The following is a 14647-nucleotide window of genomic DNA, read 5'->3' as shown; positions in this document are numbered from 1 at the left end:
CCCTGGGAAACGAAAGGACTCCACTTGAAACCTGAGCCTTCTGGTTTGAGTTCGAGGGTTATGTCAACTGCTTCACACCACGGTGGTATGATTTCTGAACTTTCCCGTTTGCGGCTTGTGTGGGTTTCCAGGGTGAAATTTGGGTCGGATGTGATGGTATACACTTGTAATCCTAGCTTGGGAGGCTAAAAAAGTGTGTTCCAGACAAGCCTGAGCTCCATAGTGAGTTCCAGCTGAGCTGAGGCCTTACAAGATTCTGTTAAAAAACAAAAAACAAAAAACAAAAAACAAAAAGTCTGAAACTTGAATGCTAGATTGTTAAGACTCCTTTACCAGACTCACCGGGTCTCACCGGGGCTGGAGCGACCTCCTGGTGAGGTGATAGTACCTGTTACATAAAGGACTTGAATTCCATCCTCAGAGCCCCTGTGAAACATGGACTGTGCACCACGGTGAGCTTGAAGCCCTATCTCTGGAGAGGTGGGGACAGGCAGATCCCTCGGGCAGGGATGGAAATCAGCCTGGTCTATGGTTGGTTGGTTTTTCGAGACAGGGTTTCTCTGTGCAGTCTTGGCTGTCCTAGACTCGCTTTGTAGACCAGGCTGGCCTTGAACTCACAGTGATCTGCTTGCCTCTTGCCTCCTGAGTGCTGGGATTAAAGGTGTGTGTCACCACGCCCAGCCTGGTCTATGGAGAGCCCTGGACCAATGACAGACCCTGTCTCAAAAATACAAGCTGAGAAGTGGAACCTCATTTTGGGAAGGCCACGATGTGGGGAGTCCACCACTGAAGCGCCTGGTCCTCCGTTTCCGTTCCTCTCTCCATTTCTCTAGGCTGCCTGGACATCACTACCAGACAGGATGCAGATAGTCTCCCTGTGAGTGCTTCCCACACATAAACTGAAAATATCTTGTTTCCTTGTGAAATATTTGCCAATTCCCAAGTGGCTACCATATATGTGCTCTGTGGGCCACTCCCTGTCATCAAAGAGATCAGCTTCTGGTCCAGGAAAGTGTTCCTACAAAGAAACAACTGAGATTCACACATCTTTATTTTGAACTCCAGAATGAGAATTTGGAGGTCTTATCCATTCATGTGCTTTAAAAATCCTAATAGAGTACATGAAATTTGTTTGTTTGGGGGTCTTTTTGTTTTTTGTTTTTTGTCTCGAGACAGAGTCTCTCTATGTTAGCCTTGGCTCACTTTGTAGATAGGCCAGCCTCAAACTCACAGCAATCCTCCTGCCTATGCCTCCCTAGTGCTGGGATTAAAAACATTTGCCACCATGCCCAGCTGAGTATATGAAATCTTAAAGTCAGATATTTGATTTGGACCACATTTCTTTGCCATATTAGGGAGGGATGGAGCAGAGACAGAGTTGGAAGGAGGGCCAGAAAATGAACTGATAGGGAAAGGCCAGGGGAGGAAGATGATCAAGAGAGTCCAAGCGGGGCTAGAGAGATGCTTAGCAGTTAGGGTACACACTGCTCTTGCAGAGGACCTGAGTTCAGTTCCTAGTACCTACATAGGGCAGCTCACAGACATCTGTTACTGCAGCTACAGCTTTTTTGGCCTCTGAAGGCACCTGTGCATGCACGTGTGCACACCCACACACCCACCCCCCCACACAATAAAAATACAGCCGGGTGTGGTGACGCACGCCTTTGATCCCAGCACTCGGGAGGCAGAGGCAGGTGGATCCCTGTGAGTTTGAGGCCAGCCTGGTCTACAAAGTGAGTCCAGGACAGCCATGGCTATTATACAGAGAAACTTGTCTCAGGGGGAAAAAGAGAGAGGGAGGGAGAAAGAGACCAAAATAGAGTTTTAGGGAATAGACCAAGATCTGCCCCAAGTCAAGGGTAATAGACAGAGAGATATAGATCCGGAGAGTGACCAATTACAACACTAAGCAAGAGGAAAGGATGGAAGATAACAAGAAAGATGCAATGAAGCATACAAAAAGAAGAGAGTGATGGCCTCTTCTGGACCATTGTTTCCTTTATGTGAGCACCCACAAAAGCCACCTCAAGCTGTGTGACATGGAGAAAACAACTTCAGCTCCACTGTAACAGGGTGTGGGGTGGGGGGCAGTTCTGCTGCCTCACGGGGCGGCTTGAACAATCAAGTGAGCCATAAATCAAAACGTCATGTTAAACTATGTCCTGGGCAACAACAAGGCATGACTGTTCTTGACCTTGGCCACCTGCAGCACAGTGCTCCGCTGTTAAACTTCTCAGTACTCATTCTGGTCTGAGTGTGGGACACCACGAGAGCTCCTGTGTGGAAGGCATGCGGAGAGGTGAGGCCTTTAGGCTCTGACCTCATCCAGGGATTAGCCCATTGATGGACACAGAGCTTAATGGGCTACTGGGTGTGCTGGGAACTCTAGGAGGCAGGGCTCAGTTAATACACCATAGGGTGTATTTTATCTGAAGCCTGCCCCTCTCTCTCTCTCTCTCTCTCTCTCTCTCTCTCTCTCTCTCTCTCTCTCTTTCCCTCTCCCCCGCCCCCACACCCCTTCCCCATAAAGGAGCAGCTTTGTTCTGCTGTGTGCTCTCTGCCTCTCCACAAGCCCAAAGACAGTGGTATCCAATGACCATGAACAGAAACTTTGAAACTGTGCGCCAACCCGAAGCCTCCTTTAGGATTTCCATTGACCCCTTTTTTAGGTTTTGTTTTTACAGTGACAGAAAGCTGACTAACAAAATAAGCACCTGTTGGGTTAAAGACACCTGTGACTGGCCTTAACTGGCCTAAACCAGTTCCAAACTGCAGCTTTCCTGGGCTCTATCCTGGTCTGTTTGCAAAAGCAAACTGTGAGTCCTCTAGGAAGCACGGTCACACCCCAAGTACATGGTTTCTGCAAACAGCGCCCACAGCCACACACCACAGGGAAGTCTCTGCTCTTGTGCACCGGGGTCACGATCTTGCCAACAGAGCCATAATTTACACAAAGGGCTGATTATAGAGTGCTCAACCTTTGCATATTACTTCATATTTTTGAAGACGTTCACATACATATTTCTTATATAAAAAGTGGAAGTTTTCAGTTGTCTGTAGGTAGATTATAGTGACCTAAAAGCAATCATTTCTAAACTTGTGCTTTAAAACTCTTCAAGGACACTGAGCCATTAGGGAAATTACCTTGAAAGAAGGAGAGCTAGAAGATCCCAGGGAACAAATTCAGCTGCCGCCCTAAAAGAGAACTCAGACTAGCAAGATTTGATGTCTTCCCGTCCCATAGGTAATCCCACAAAAGGCTGATTGTTTGCTTGGGTCACATGACTTTTTGCAGCATAAAAGGGGATTACATTAAAAAGCAAACCATGCCAATTTCAGATAGTAACAATCACAAACAATAACGCCATATTTTCATAGACTTCTCCCCCAGGCATCTATTTCACTTTATTTATTTATTTATTTATTTATTTATTTATTTATTTATTTTGTTTTTGGAGAAAGGGTTTCTCTGTGTAGCCTTGGCTGTTGGCTGTCCTGGACTCACTTTGTAGACCAGGCTGGCCTCGAACTCACAGCAATCCACCTGCCTCTGCCTCCCGAGCGCTGGGATTATAGGCGTGCGCCACCACGCCCAGCTTCACTTCATTTATTTTATTATTTGAGACAAGAGTCTCACTATGTAGCTCTGGCTGGCCTAGAACTCCGTGTAAACCAGGCTAGCCTCAGACTCAGAGATCCACCTGCCTCTGCCTCTGGAGTGCTGTGATTAAAATCAAGTAATAAGGATGAAAGACATATGCTGCTATGCTCAGCCAACACTTGCATTTCATACATATTTGATTGAGATGATGTTTTAAATTACAATGCTAATACCTTTTCTTTTTAAAGATTTTTATTTATTTATTATGTATACAGCACTCTGCCAGTGTATACACCTGCAGGCCAGAAGAGGGCACCAGATCCCACCATGTGGTTGCTGGGAATTGAACTCAGGACCTCTGGAAGAGCAGCCAGTGCTCTTAACCTCTGAGCCATCTCTCCAGCCCCACAGTGCTAATACTTATAAGTACTTTCAATGTAGAATTTCACAAACTTCATCTTAAAATTTAAAAAGCTTAAAGCATAAGTAATTTGACATTTGAGTTTAATTACTATATAACTTAAGTACTATGCTAGTTGCTACAGATTGCTACTATTATCTTTCAAAGAGAAGAGACTATGTTTCTACTTTTATTTTTGAGAGAGACCCTCTCATTCTGTTTTCCTGGCTGGCCTGGAGCTGGCCATGTAGATCAGGCTAAACCCAAACTCCCTGAGATCCACCTGCCTTGGCCTCTCGTCTGTCTTTGTTCTTGTTGTTGTTTTTGTCTTTTACTATTTAAAAAAGAATTTCACCTTTTATTTATACATGTGACCTCTTGGTGTCATCTCTTGGGTAGTGGCTCTGTTTGGGGACTCAGAGCTCACTGTTAAGCTAGACTGGCTGGCCAGTGAGGCCAGGTACCCGCCTAACCCCACTTCTCGGTGCTGAGATTAGAAATGTGTACCGTACACCCACCCAGCTTCTTTCTGTTTAAAAAATGTGAGTTCTGGACTCAAATTCAGGCCAGCATGTCCACAAAGCAGGCACTCTTTCCAGCCCTGTCTGTTTCACTATGCTGTCAGGCTGGCCTTGAACTCTTGGCTCTCCTGATTTAGCTCGCTGAGTGCTGAGATTACAGGCACCACCACATGGAGCTGACTGGCTTCCACATGTATTCGCAGACAGACAGAAACTCTTCTTTTCCTGGTAACTTTAATCTTAAAAGTATTCATAGTCCCAAACTGGGCAGTGGTGGCGCACACCTTTAATCCCAGCACTTGGGAGGCAGAGACAGGCGGATCTCTGTGAGTTCAAGGCCAGCTTGGTCTACAAAGCAAATCCAGGAAAGCCAAGGAAAACCCGAAAAACTCTGTCTTGAAAAACAAACAAACAAACAAACAAAAAAGAAGAAGAAGAAAAGAAAAAAAGGAAGGACTCATAGTCCCATCCTTACTGGTATCCAGCAACTGCGTGAGCGTCCCAGTATCCATAGAAACCCAAGCTTCTTTGTAAGTGTCTGATTTGTTCTTCACACAGGCTAAGCTCCATTAATCTCTAGGAGGTAAGCAGTACATTTACTTTGGCACTTGATATTTAATGGAGAAACAAATGAAGAAAACGCCATTCTATGTAAAGCAAAGTCTGTCTGTAACCTTTACCATACATAGCTTATTTCAACCATAAAAGTCATATGTTAGCAAGACTGTAGGTAAATGGCTCAAGACTAAAAACAGGGACAAGAATGATGATTAGTTATAAATATTTAAACATCTTATCTGGGGAGGAACCTTTATACAGGGCAGCAACAACCCCAGGAGCAAGATCACTCCGTGGCAGGGGAGCATCACCACTGATGGGCCTCATAGAGTGTTACTGATCAGTCTGCAGAGCGAACTGTGAGTTGTGAGCCTGGCTGAGACACCCTTATGCTACAGGCAGAAAAAAAAAATCCCCAAGTGAGCTGCCTTGCAGAGGCTTAGATCTGGAAGGGTTTAAGTAGTATTAGTTCAGTGTGAAGGCCAGAGAGCATGCTCCTGTCCTTCTCTGCCTGTGTTGTTCTGTTTCACTCTGAGGTGTTGTTACTTTTGCCTTGATGGCAAACATGAAAACTTCATGTCTTCATATATTTATCATTACCATATGTGTACCGTACAATATGGGGGTGGGGAGCGCCTACTCACGTGGAGGTCAGAGGGCAACTTTCAAGAGTCAATTCTTCCCTTCCAAGGTGGGTTCTAGGGATGGAACTCAGGTTATTAGACTTTTTGTTTTGGATTATTATTATTATTATTATTATTATTGTTTTTTGTTTTTTTTAAGACAGGGTTTCTCTGCAGCCCTGGCTAACCTGCACTTGCTTTTGTAGACCAGTCTGGCCTCAAACTCACACAAATCAACCTGCCTCTGCCGCCTGAGTGCTGGGATTAAAGGCATGTGCCACCACATCCGGCAGGTTATTAGACTTGTAAATACTTTATCCACTCAGATTCTCTCTGGTCCTTGTATGTGTACTCTGTTGACTGTCAAGAACAGTGCTCCCTCTTTTTTCTGCTGTTTAATATCTACTATTAGCATTTTGTTTTTGTTTCCCAAGACAGGATTTCTCTGTGTAGCCTTGGCTGTCCTGGACTCACTTTGTAGACCAGGCTGGCCTGGAACTCACAGAGATCCCAGAGTGCTGGGAGTACAGGCATGTGCCACCTGCACGGCTCTATATTAGCATTTTTATAACAATACAAAAACTATTATAATTTCTATGATAACACCCACATGCATAAACTCTCAGAGGAGCATCAATACTGCAAAGAAAGAAAAAGACCTGTTGAGATTACTGTTTTCTATTAACGTTTAGCAAGAAAAATGAAAAAATAGTTGAAACACAGTAGGATAAGATAATTTAAGGTGGCTAGATACAAAATCCATATACAAATATAAGTAACTTTTCATATGAGCAATGAATATCATTACAAAATACAATGGAAAAAGGATTATTTAAAATTTTGTTAGTGGGGCTAGAGAGATGGCTCAGAGGTTAAGAACACTGACTGTTCTTCCAGAGGTCCTGAGTTCAATTCCCAGCAACTACATGGTGGCTCACAACCATCTATAATGTGATCTAATACCCTCTTCTGGCATGCAGGCCTACAGGCAGGCAGAGCACTGTACACAAGAGAGAGAGAGAGAGAGAGAGAGAGAGAGAGAGAGAGAGAGAGAGAGAGAGAACTTTATTAGCTGGGCATAGTGGTGTATGTCTTTAATGCCAGCACTCAAGAGGCAGAGACAAGAAGATTTTTGTGAGTTCAAGATCAAGTTCCAGGAAAGCCAAGACTAAATAGAGACACCCTGTCTCAAAAAACAAACAAACAACTGTATAAAACAGTCACAGCAATCTGCCTGCCTCTGCCTCCTGAGTGCTGGGATTAAAGGTGTGCACCACCACTCCTGGCTCAAGTTTCAACATCTTAGGGTCATCATTGGCTACTTGTTGAGTTGAAGGCTAGCCCGAGGCACCTGAGATACTGACTCAACCTCTCCAGATACATATATCTGGCTTAACAAGAAATATGTAAGATTTATATGAAAGCAACTATAAAGCTTTGCCAAAAATACATGAATATGCCTAAGTAAATAGAGAATGTGGCTCTGTGAAGAAGGAGTCAGCATTGTGAACATTGTTTCCCCCGGCATTGAGATATAAACTCAATGTGATCTCAACCAAAACCCAATGTTTGCAAATTAGAGATTAAAAAAAAAAAAGTTAAAAAAAAAGTCAAGAAATATTTGAATTGACTAAAAGGGTGGGAGAAAGAGTTTTGCTAGAATATGTCAAAATACTCCATGCCTAATCATAATTAAAGCAGTAAGGAAGTAGCAAAGCAATCACGGGAGCAAGACAGTCTTGAATTGTGGCTTCTTTTTGTTGTTTTTTGAGACAGGGTGCTGTGTATCCCGGGCTGGTGTCCAACTCACTCCATACGGCAGTTGAGGATGACCTTGGACTTCTTATCCTCCTGCCTCTGCCTCCTGAGTGCCAGGATCACAAGCCTGCCCCATGTCACCAGGTCTCAGGCCAGCTCTCTACCATCTGAGCTACATCTCCAGATCTCGGTTTTTGTTTTTGTTTTTGTTTTCTGTTTTGTTTTTGTTTTTCGGGGCAGAATTTCTCTGTCTAACAGCTCTGGCTGTCCTGGACTCTCTTGGTAGACCAGGCTGGTCTCTCAGTGATCTGCCTGCCTCCGTCTTCTGAGTGCTGGGATTAAAGGTGAGCATGCCCAGCCTTCCAGCTCTGGTTTTGGGTTTTTTTTTTTTTATTGTTTGAGACAGGATCAAATGTGGTCCAGGTTGGCCTTGAACTTACTGTGTAGCCAAGGATGACTTTGAACTCCTGTTGCTCCTGCCTTTACCTCCTGCATGTTGGAACTTCAGGCATGCCATGTTATAGCCAGTGTTGAAGTGCTGGGGACAAGACCCAGGTCTCGTGCATACCTGCAGGTCAGGTCAGCATTCTACAAACTGAGCTACAACCCCAGGCCAACGTTTATTTGTGGCAAGTACGTCAGGACTAGGAAGGAAACCGCAGAGATCATTAACCTTCCATTTGGAAAACTCCTAATTCTAAAATTAGAAGTTGAAATTTGTTTTGAGTCATGGTTTCACTCTGTAGCCCAGGCTGGCCATCCTCCTGCCTCAGCCTCTCAAGTGCTGGAATTATAATATGAGCAACCATGCAGGGCACATTTTTGTGGTGTCAGGGGTTGAACCTGGGGCCTTGTGCAAACTAAGCAAGTGAGCTATAGCCTCAGCGCTGGAAGCTGAATTGTCCCCTCATAAATCATGTCCACTCAGAGCCTCCAAATGTGAATCCATTTGGTGACTAAGGTAAGAACTAAGATGAAGCCATAGTAGAATCACCAACCTGAGAGTCTCCTTATAACAGACAGAAAAGGACTCACAGAGGCAGAGGAGATGGGGATGTGAGAATGGAGATTGGAATGTCAATGCTGAGGCTGAAGCCGGAAGCCGGAAGCCGGAAGCCAGGGCTGCTGCGGGCCGCGAAGGGCTGAGGAAGAGGACATGGAAGACGTTCCCTTACAGCCTCCAAGATGGAACCAACCCTCCAACATGCTGTTTCAAGGATTTGGTCTCTAGAACTGTGAGAAAAATGTCTTATTTTCATAAACAACCCAGCTATCACAATGCATTATGCAAGCTCTAGAAAACAAACGCATCACCATGCCACACACCAGACGGGACACAAGTTTCAGGTGATTTAAATGTTAAACACTCCAAAGGCAGTTGAAGAAATTTCTATGATGATGATGATGATGATGATGATGATGATGGTTTTCAACACAGGGTCTCTGTATTAGCATTAGCTGTCCTGGACTCGCTTTGTAGACCAGGCTGGCCTCAAACTCACAGTGATCCACCTGCCTCTGCCTCTGGAGTGCTGGGATTAAAGGCGTGTGCCACCACGTCCGGCTCAAATGTTAGTTTTATAATTTACAGGCTGGAGAAAAATTTCCCAAGCAAGACACAAACCTCAGATGTGACATAGAGTAGGACAAGCCAATTTATATACATCTAAAATCAAACAAAGAAGCCAGTGAGATGGCTCAGCTGTTTAAGGCGCTTGTCACCAGGCCTGGCAACCCAAATTCCACCTCCAACACCCACATGACAGAGAGAGAACCAACTCCCACAACTGATTTCTCTACACACACACATACACATACATATGCAGTACACAAATAAATACCTTTACACATTTTATAAATAGTTATTCAAATTATAAAGACTGGAAATAGAATACAAACAGGCTAATATAAACTTTATAATATTTAAGTAACTGATATTATCTGATAGACTAAAGATTAAAAGATATAAGCATTCTTTTATAGTGCTAATGTAAGATAAATATGTATTAAAAGGGTATTTGTGCTAGGCATGTGGTAGGTACCTATAATACCAGCACTTGGAAGGCTGAGGCAGGAGGATCATGAATTTGAAGCCATCTTGGGATACATAGGCAGATCTGGTCTCAAAAACAACAACAACAAAAGAATATTGCTTATAGTAGCAAAAATATTAGAAAACTCTAATTAGTAACATGGTAATTAAGTATTTTGCAGACTGCATTGCCTCTCTCTTTCTCTCGGGCCTGTGGCGCCGGCAAGATGGGCAAGTGGTCTCCGTCCTGCCAGGAAGCTCCGCAGTCACTGACGTGACCAGAAGTGGCATGATAAGCAATACAAGAAAGCCCACTTGGGCACAGCCCTGAAGGCCAGTCCTTTTGGAGGTGCCTCCCATGCCAAGGGAATTGTGCTGGAAAAAGTAGGGGTTGAAGCCAAGCAGCCAAATTCTGCTATCCGGAAGTGTGTGAGGGTGCAGCTCATCAAGAACGGCAAGAAGATCACGGGCGTTCGTGCCCAATGACGGCTGCTTGAACTTCATTGAGGAAAACGATGAAGTTCTGGTTGTTGGATTTGGTCGAAAAGGTCATGCTGTAGGTGATATTCCTGGAGTCCAATTTAAGGTTGTTAAAGTAGCCAATGTGTCTCTTTTGGCCTTGTACAAAGGCAAGAAAGAAAGACCAAGGTCATAAATTTTGACAATGCAAACACAGTAATAAACTTTCATATTCTGAAAAAAAAAGTATTTTGCAGAATAGTCTAACAATGACACAATAGAATACTATATAGGCATTAAAAAGAGACGAGCTATGGATAGGGTGTACCTGTGTGGTACAATGCTTTTGTAGCATAATGAGACCCTGGGTTCCATCTTTTCCAGTGTGTGTGTGTGTGTGTGTGTGTGTGTGTGTGTGTGTGTGTGTGTGTAGGGGGAAGAGAGAGAAAGAGAGAGATAGAGCAGGAGGGGGGTCTCTAGAATATACTAAGAGGGAAAAGATGGATGAGAACAAATTACTGAACAATAAACATAACGCGATACAATTTGTGACCACAGTGGTTAGAATGTGATGGGCACATGCTGCGGTGTATAATCACACGGGATCCCTGGGAAGAACATGTAACTCCTGGCAGTGTAGCCTCTGCAGAAGGCTGTGCACGGGCTGGCTCTGGGTGTGCATTTAATGCTGGGATAAAGGACACTCCTGCCTTTTCCTCCATCTACTTCCACGTCGTACGAGTTTCTCTAATAAAAGTGACTCACTGCTTATTACATAAGTAGGAGGGAAAAACACAGTAAGCGCCTAAAAGTGATGGAGCCGACTGCTAAGCCCGCAGAGTGCTGTAAAATACTGTTCAGTATCATGTACGTGTGTTTTGAAATCTAGTCATAACAGAGACGTTAGTGCTTCCAGACAGACACATGCTTCCACGCGCTTTTGCCAGCCATGAGGGTGTCATCATTTTCTGAAGTGTCAAAGCCTCATATAAGTGCTTATGAGGCAATTCTTCTGATTCTTCCATGAAAACTGTAATAGGATGTCCAAAGAGGAAAAGTACTCAGGCACATAGCTAACCTCGGTGTCAGGTCCTTCATTTTATTATCCTGTCTCATGCCCAGGACTATGGTAAAGAGTAAGGAATATACAGAGGAACATGTAGCCATGCACAAAATACTGTATCATGTCAGAAGTCTAAGGTCATCCTCAGCTTCGTGAGTTCGAGGCCAGCCTACGGTACATGAGCTATGTTTTAATTTTTCTGTTTGTTGTTACTGGTGTTGTTGGTTTGTTTTCAAAGAATCCAACAGGTAGTAAAAGAGCCAAAGAAACAGAAAAGAAGGCCAGAAATAGCCATAGTCCTGGTAAGACATTTAAGAGCTAGTTGGTTTGCTTGGTACGAGGTATAGAACCCAGGGCCTTGTGCATCCTAGGCAAGTGCTTAACCACTGAGCTACCTCCCAGATGAGTGGCCAGCCCATCCTGTAAGTGTTTTTGTAGAAGAAATTATTGGTAGCTATATGCCACAATGATGGTATTAATTGACATCGGTCTTACGAAGCAAGGGCTTTTATATTTATCAGTATACAACTTCCACAAAAGGGGAGGTTAGTCTCGTCTATTCACTTGGTCGAGCAAGTTGAAGGTAATTATGGAAGGTGATTCCACTATAGCCAATGGGAAGGCTCGGTTAGTAGCATCTGGGCGCTTGCACATGTGCATGACTGAGCGCCTCTGCTGTGAGCGTGGGAACGGGAGCTGCTAAAGCCAACTGGAGATTATGATCTGCTTTGCAAGAACAGGCACGCTCAGTGAGCCACAGCACCAATCAAAACAAAACTGGTGTCTAGGATATAGGGAACATGTGGAACCATCCAAATGGTAATCGAAACAAATGCCAGGATGTTACAGTAGACTCAGAAATGAGGAACAGAAAAAGAACCAGTTATCACCATAAGCCAGGTAGTAAAAGAGCCTGTAAAGAGACACCAAGAGATTGGCCAGGTGTGATGGGCCGGGCGTGGTGGCGCACGCCTTTAATCCCAGCACTCGGGAGGCAGAGGCAGGCGGTTTGCTGTGAGTTCGAGACCAGCCTGGTCTACAAAGTGAGGCCAGGACAGTCAAGGCTACACAGAGAAACCTTGTCTTGAAAAACCAATAAATAAATAAGAGCAGTGGCTACTTTTCTGGAACACCCAGGGCTTAATACCCAGCACCCACGTGGTAGCTCACAAAGTTCTGCAAGTCCAATTCTAGGGGATCTGATGCCCCCTTCTGGCCTGTTCAGCAACTGTATGTACATACATACATTGCAGACAAGACATCCACACACATAAAAATAAAACAAATCTTTTTTAAAAAGCACCAGTTGAGTTGAGAATAAGATTTTGAGGGGGCCTGGTTAAATAAGGCTGGGCGACTACATGACAGACTTCAGTTTCTTGTTACCTTAGAACATGCCTAAGCCCCCGTTCCTCAGAAATGAGCTTAGTGGGTTACTGGGAATACCCAAGAGAACGGGCAGCCATCAGAGATGGCCTAGCTACCTGGGCAGAGGAAGATACGGATACGATTCCTTAAGGCTGACTTACTGCTGATCTGATTGCTTAAGGATGATTATTGCCGGTTTGGAAATCTCTTGTCTTATGATTAACCCTCGACTGCTGACTAAGGTTGCTCAGGCCTTTTCAGTCTGCCCGTGCTTTTTCAGTGTAAATGCTCCAATCATGTTAAAGATTACCTAGCTACCCCCTACCTTGGAATTCCCCCTGAATGCCTTCAAAAAGCCTGTGAGCTCACCTGGGGTCACCATTTTGTCTAAGTGGTGACTCCAAAATGCTGGATTTCTGCAGACTAAAGCAAGAGCTTTGCCACCTGCACACTATTTGAGTCTGGGGTCTTTCCTACTCCCTAATAATTTAACATAGGAACTAAATTACAATATCTTCCTCTCCCTCCTCCTCTTCTTCTTCTTTTTGGTTTTCAAAACAGAGTTTCTCTGTGTAGCCTGGCTATCCTGGCTAGCTCTGTAGATCTGTAGATCTGTCTCCTTCTTCCTCCTGAATTAAAGGTGTGGGGCACCACCGTGGTTCAATATATTTTTCTGCTATGAGATGGTAGCAGAAAATGGGGTGTATGGGCACACGCCTGTCTTCTAGAATGGAAGCAGGTGAACTGTGAAATTGGGCCAGGCTGTGCTAAATATCAAGTTGCAGGCCCTGCCTCAAACAAAATTAAAACTATGCTAATAGCATCTTCTTCTAACACTGATATAGCCAAAGGGGCCCCACACCCATCCCCAAAGTGGTCCTTACGGCTCTTAAGCACACTCACATTTGATCCAGTTATTATGGGTGGCGACACATTTGCAAAGATCCACCTGCCTCTTCTTCCTGCATTCTGGGATGTACTACCTGCCCAAGGAGGAGATGGAGATGCTTTTTTTTTGTTTGTTTGTTTTTTGTTTTTCGAGACAGGGTCTCTCTGTGTAGATAAATAAATAAATAATAAGGTCTTACTATGTAGTGCAGATGAAGCTCAAAATGCCATCTTCCTGCCTGACCCTCCCAAGTACTGAGGTTACAGGTGTGTGCCACCACAGCTAGCTTCCAGTCACCTGTCAAAAGCTATGTTCTCCAAGATTGAGTTTTGCTTAATTCATTGATTGTCTCTAAGATTGACCTTAAATTCAATATGTAGCTGCAGATGACCGTCACCTCCTAATCCTCCTGCTTTTACCTTCCAAATGCCGGACTCCAGCTGTGTACCTGTGCACCCAGTGTATGCCGTGTTCGGGATCAAACCCAGAGCTTTGTGCCTGCTAGGTAGCACTCCAGCAACTGAGTTACACCCTCAGATTCTGAGCCTCAAACTCTTGGGGACTGAATGCATGCCTTATGTTTTTGGGATTTCATGGTATTTAGGTCTCTGTGATACCCTGTATCATCTGGATATACCGATGCCACAGAATAACAGAAAATTATTCTTAAAAGCCTAGTTCATTTGTGAGAAGATCACAGGTTTTCATATAAAAATTCCTCTTGGGCTGAAGAGATGACTCAGTGGTTAAGAGCACTGCCTGCTCTTCCAGAGGTCATGAGTTCAATTCCCAGCTCCCACATGGCAGCTCACAACTCTCTGTAAGTGTCCAAGATCTGACACTCCCACACCAAGGGACATAAATTAAAAAAAAAAAAGAATATAGAAAAAAATTCCTCTTATTTGTAACTTCCACACTATATTTATCTTGAAAACATATCATCTGTTTTTCTCCAGTCAAACATACTTCTTTCTTTGGTTATTATAAACAGCTTGGCCTATCATTGCTTATCTTAATGCATTTTTAAAAACTTTTTTAAAAATTACATTTCTTTTTTTTTTCTTTACTGTGTGTATGCATGAGGCCAAAAGATGACAATCTGAGCTCCCTGAATTGCATATTGAGGCCCTATCAGAGGATTAACAGGCCATTAGGGAACTGTGTACAGCCTGTCTCTGAAGAAATATAAGCATATGGTGGAAGGAAGCTGTTGGGTTTGGCTCTCTCCTCTTACGATGTTGGTGTCAGGGGTCATACTCAGGTCATCAGGCCGAGTGACAAGCATCCTATTCACTGAGCCACCAAGTCAACCAGCCACGACACAGTTTCTAAGCCTAGTGTCTACCTGTATTCTTTTAAACAGCCTATTTTTTTG

General features: G+C 44.1%; 1 protein-coding gene and 1 pseudogene across 2 annotated transcripts in view; one reads left to right on the top strand and one right to left on the bottom strand.

Moving 5' to 3' along the window:
- TLCD3A (TLC domain containing 3A) overlaps positions 1-14647 on the bottom strand; it is a 30757-nt gene that overhangs the window by 12255 nt on the left and 3855 nt on the right. The gene's annotated exons all lie outside the window — the stretch shown is intronic.
- Positions 46-10217, top strand: LOC311609633 (small ribosomal subunit protein uS12-like; annotated as a pseudogene). The gene is made up of 2 exons (XR_014783684.1): positions 46-85; positions 9666-10217. The product of XR_014783684.1 is annotated as a small ribosomal subunit protein uS12-like (transcript).

Source organism: Acomys minous, assembly GCF_964271855.1.
Source record: "Acomys minous genome assembly, chromosome: 12".
Taxonomy (NCBI): domain Eukaryota; kingdom Metazoa; phylum Chordata; class Mammalia; order Rodentia; family Muridae; genus Acomys; species Acomys minous.
The sequence above is the reverse complement of the archived record's forward strand: the minus strand, read 5'-3'. Positions and strand labels throughout refer to the sequence as shown.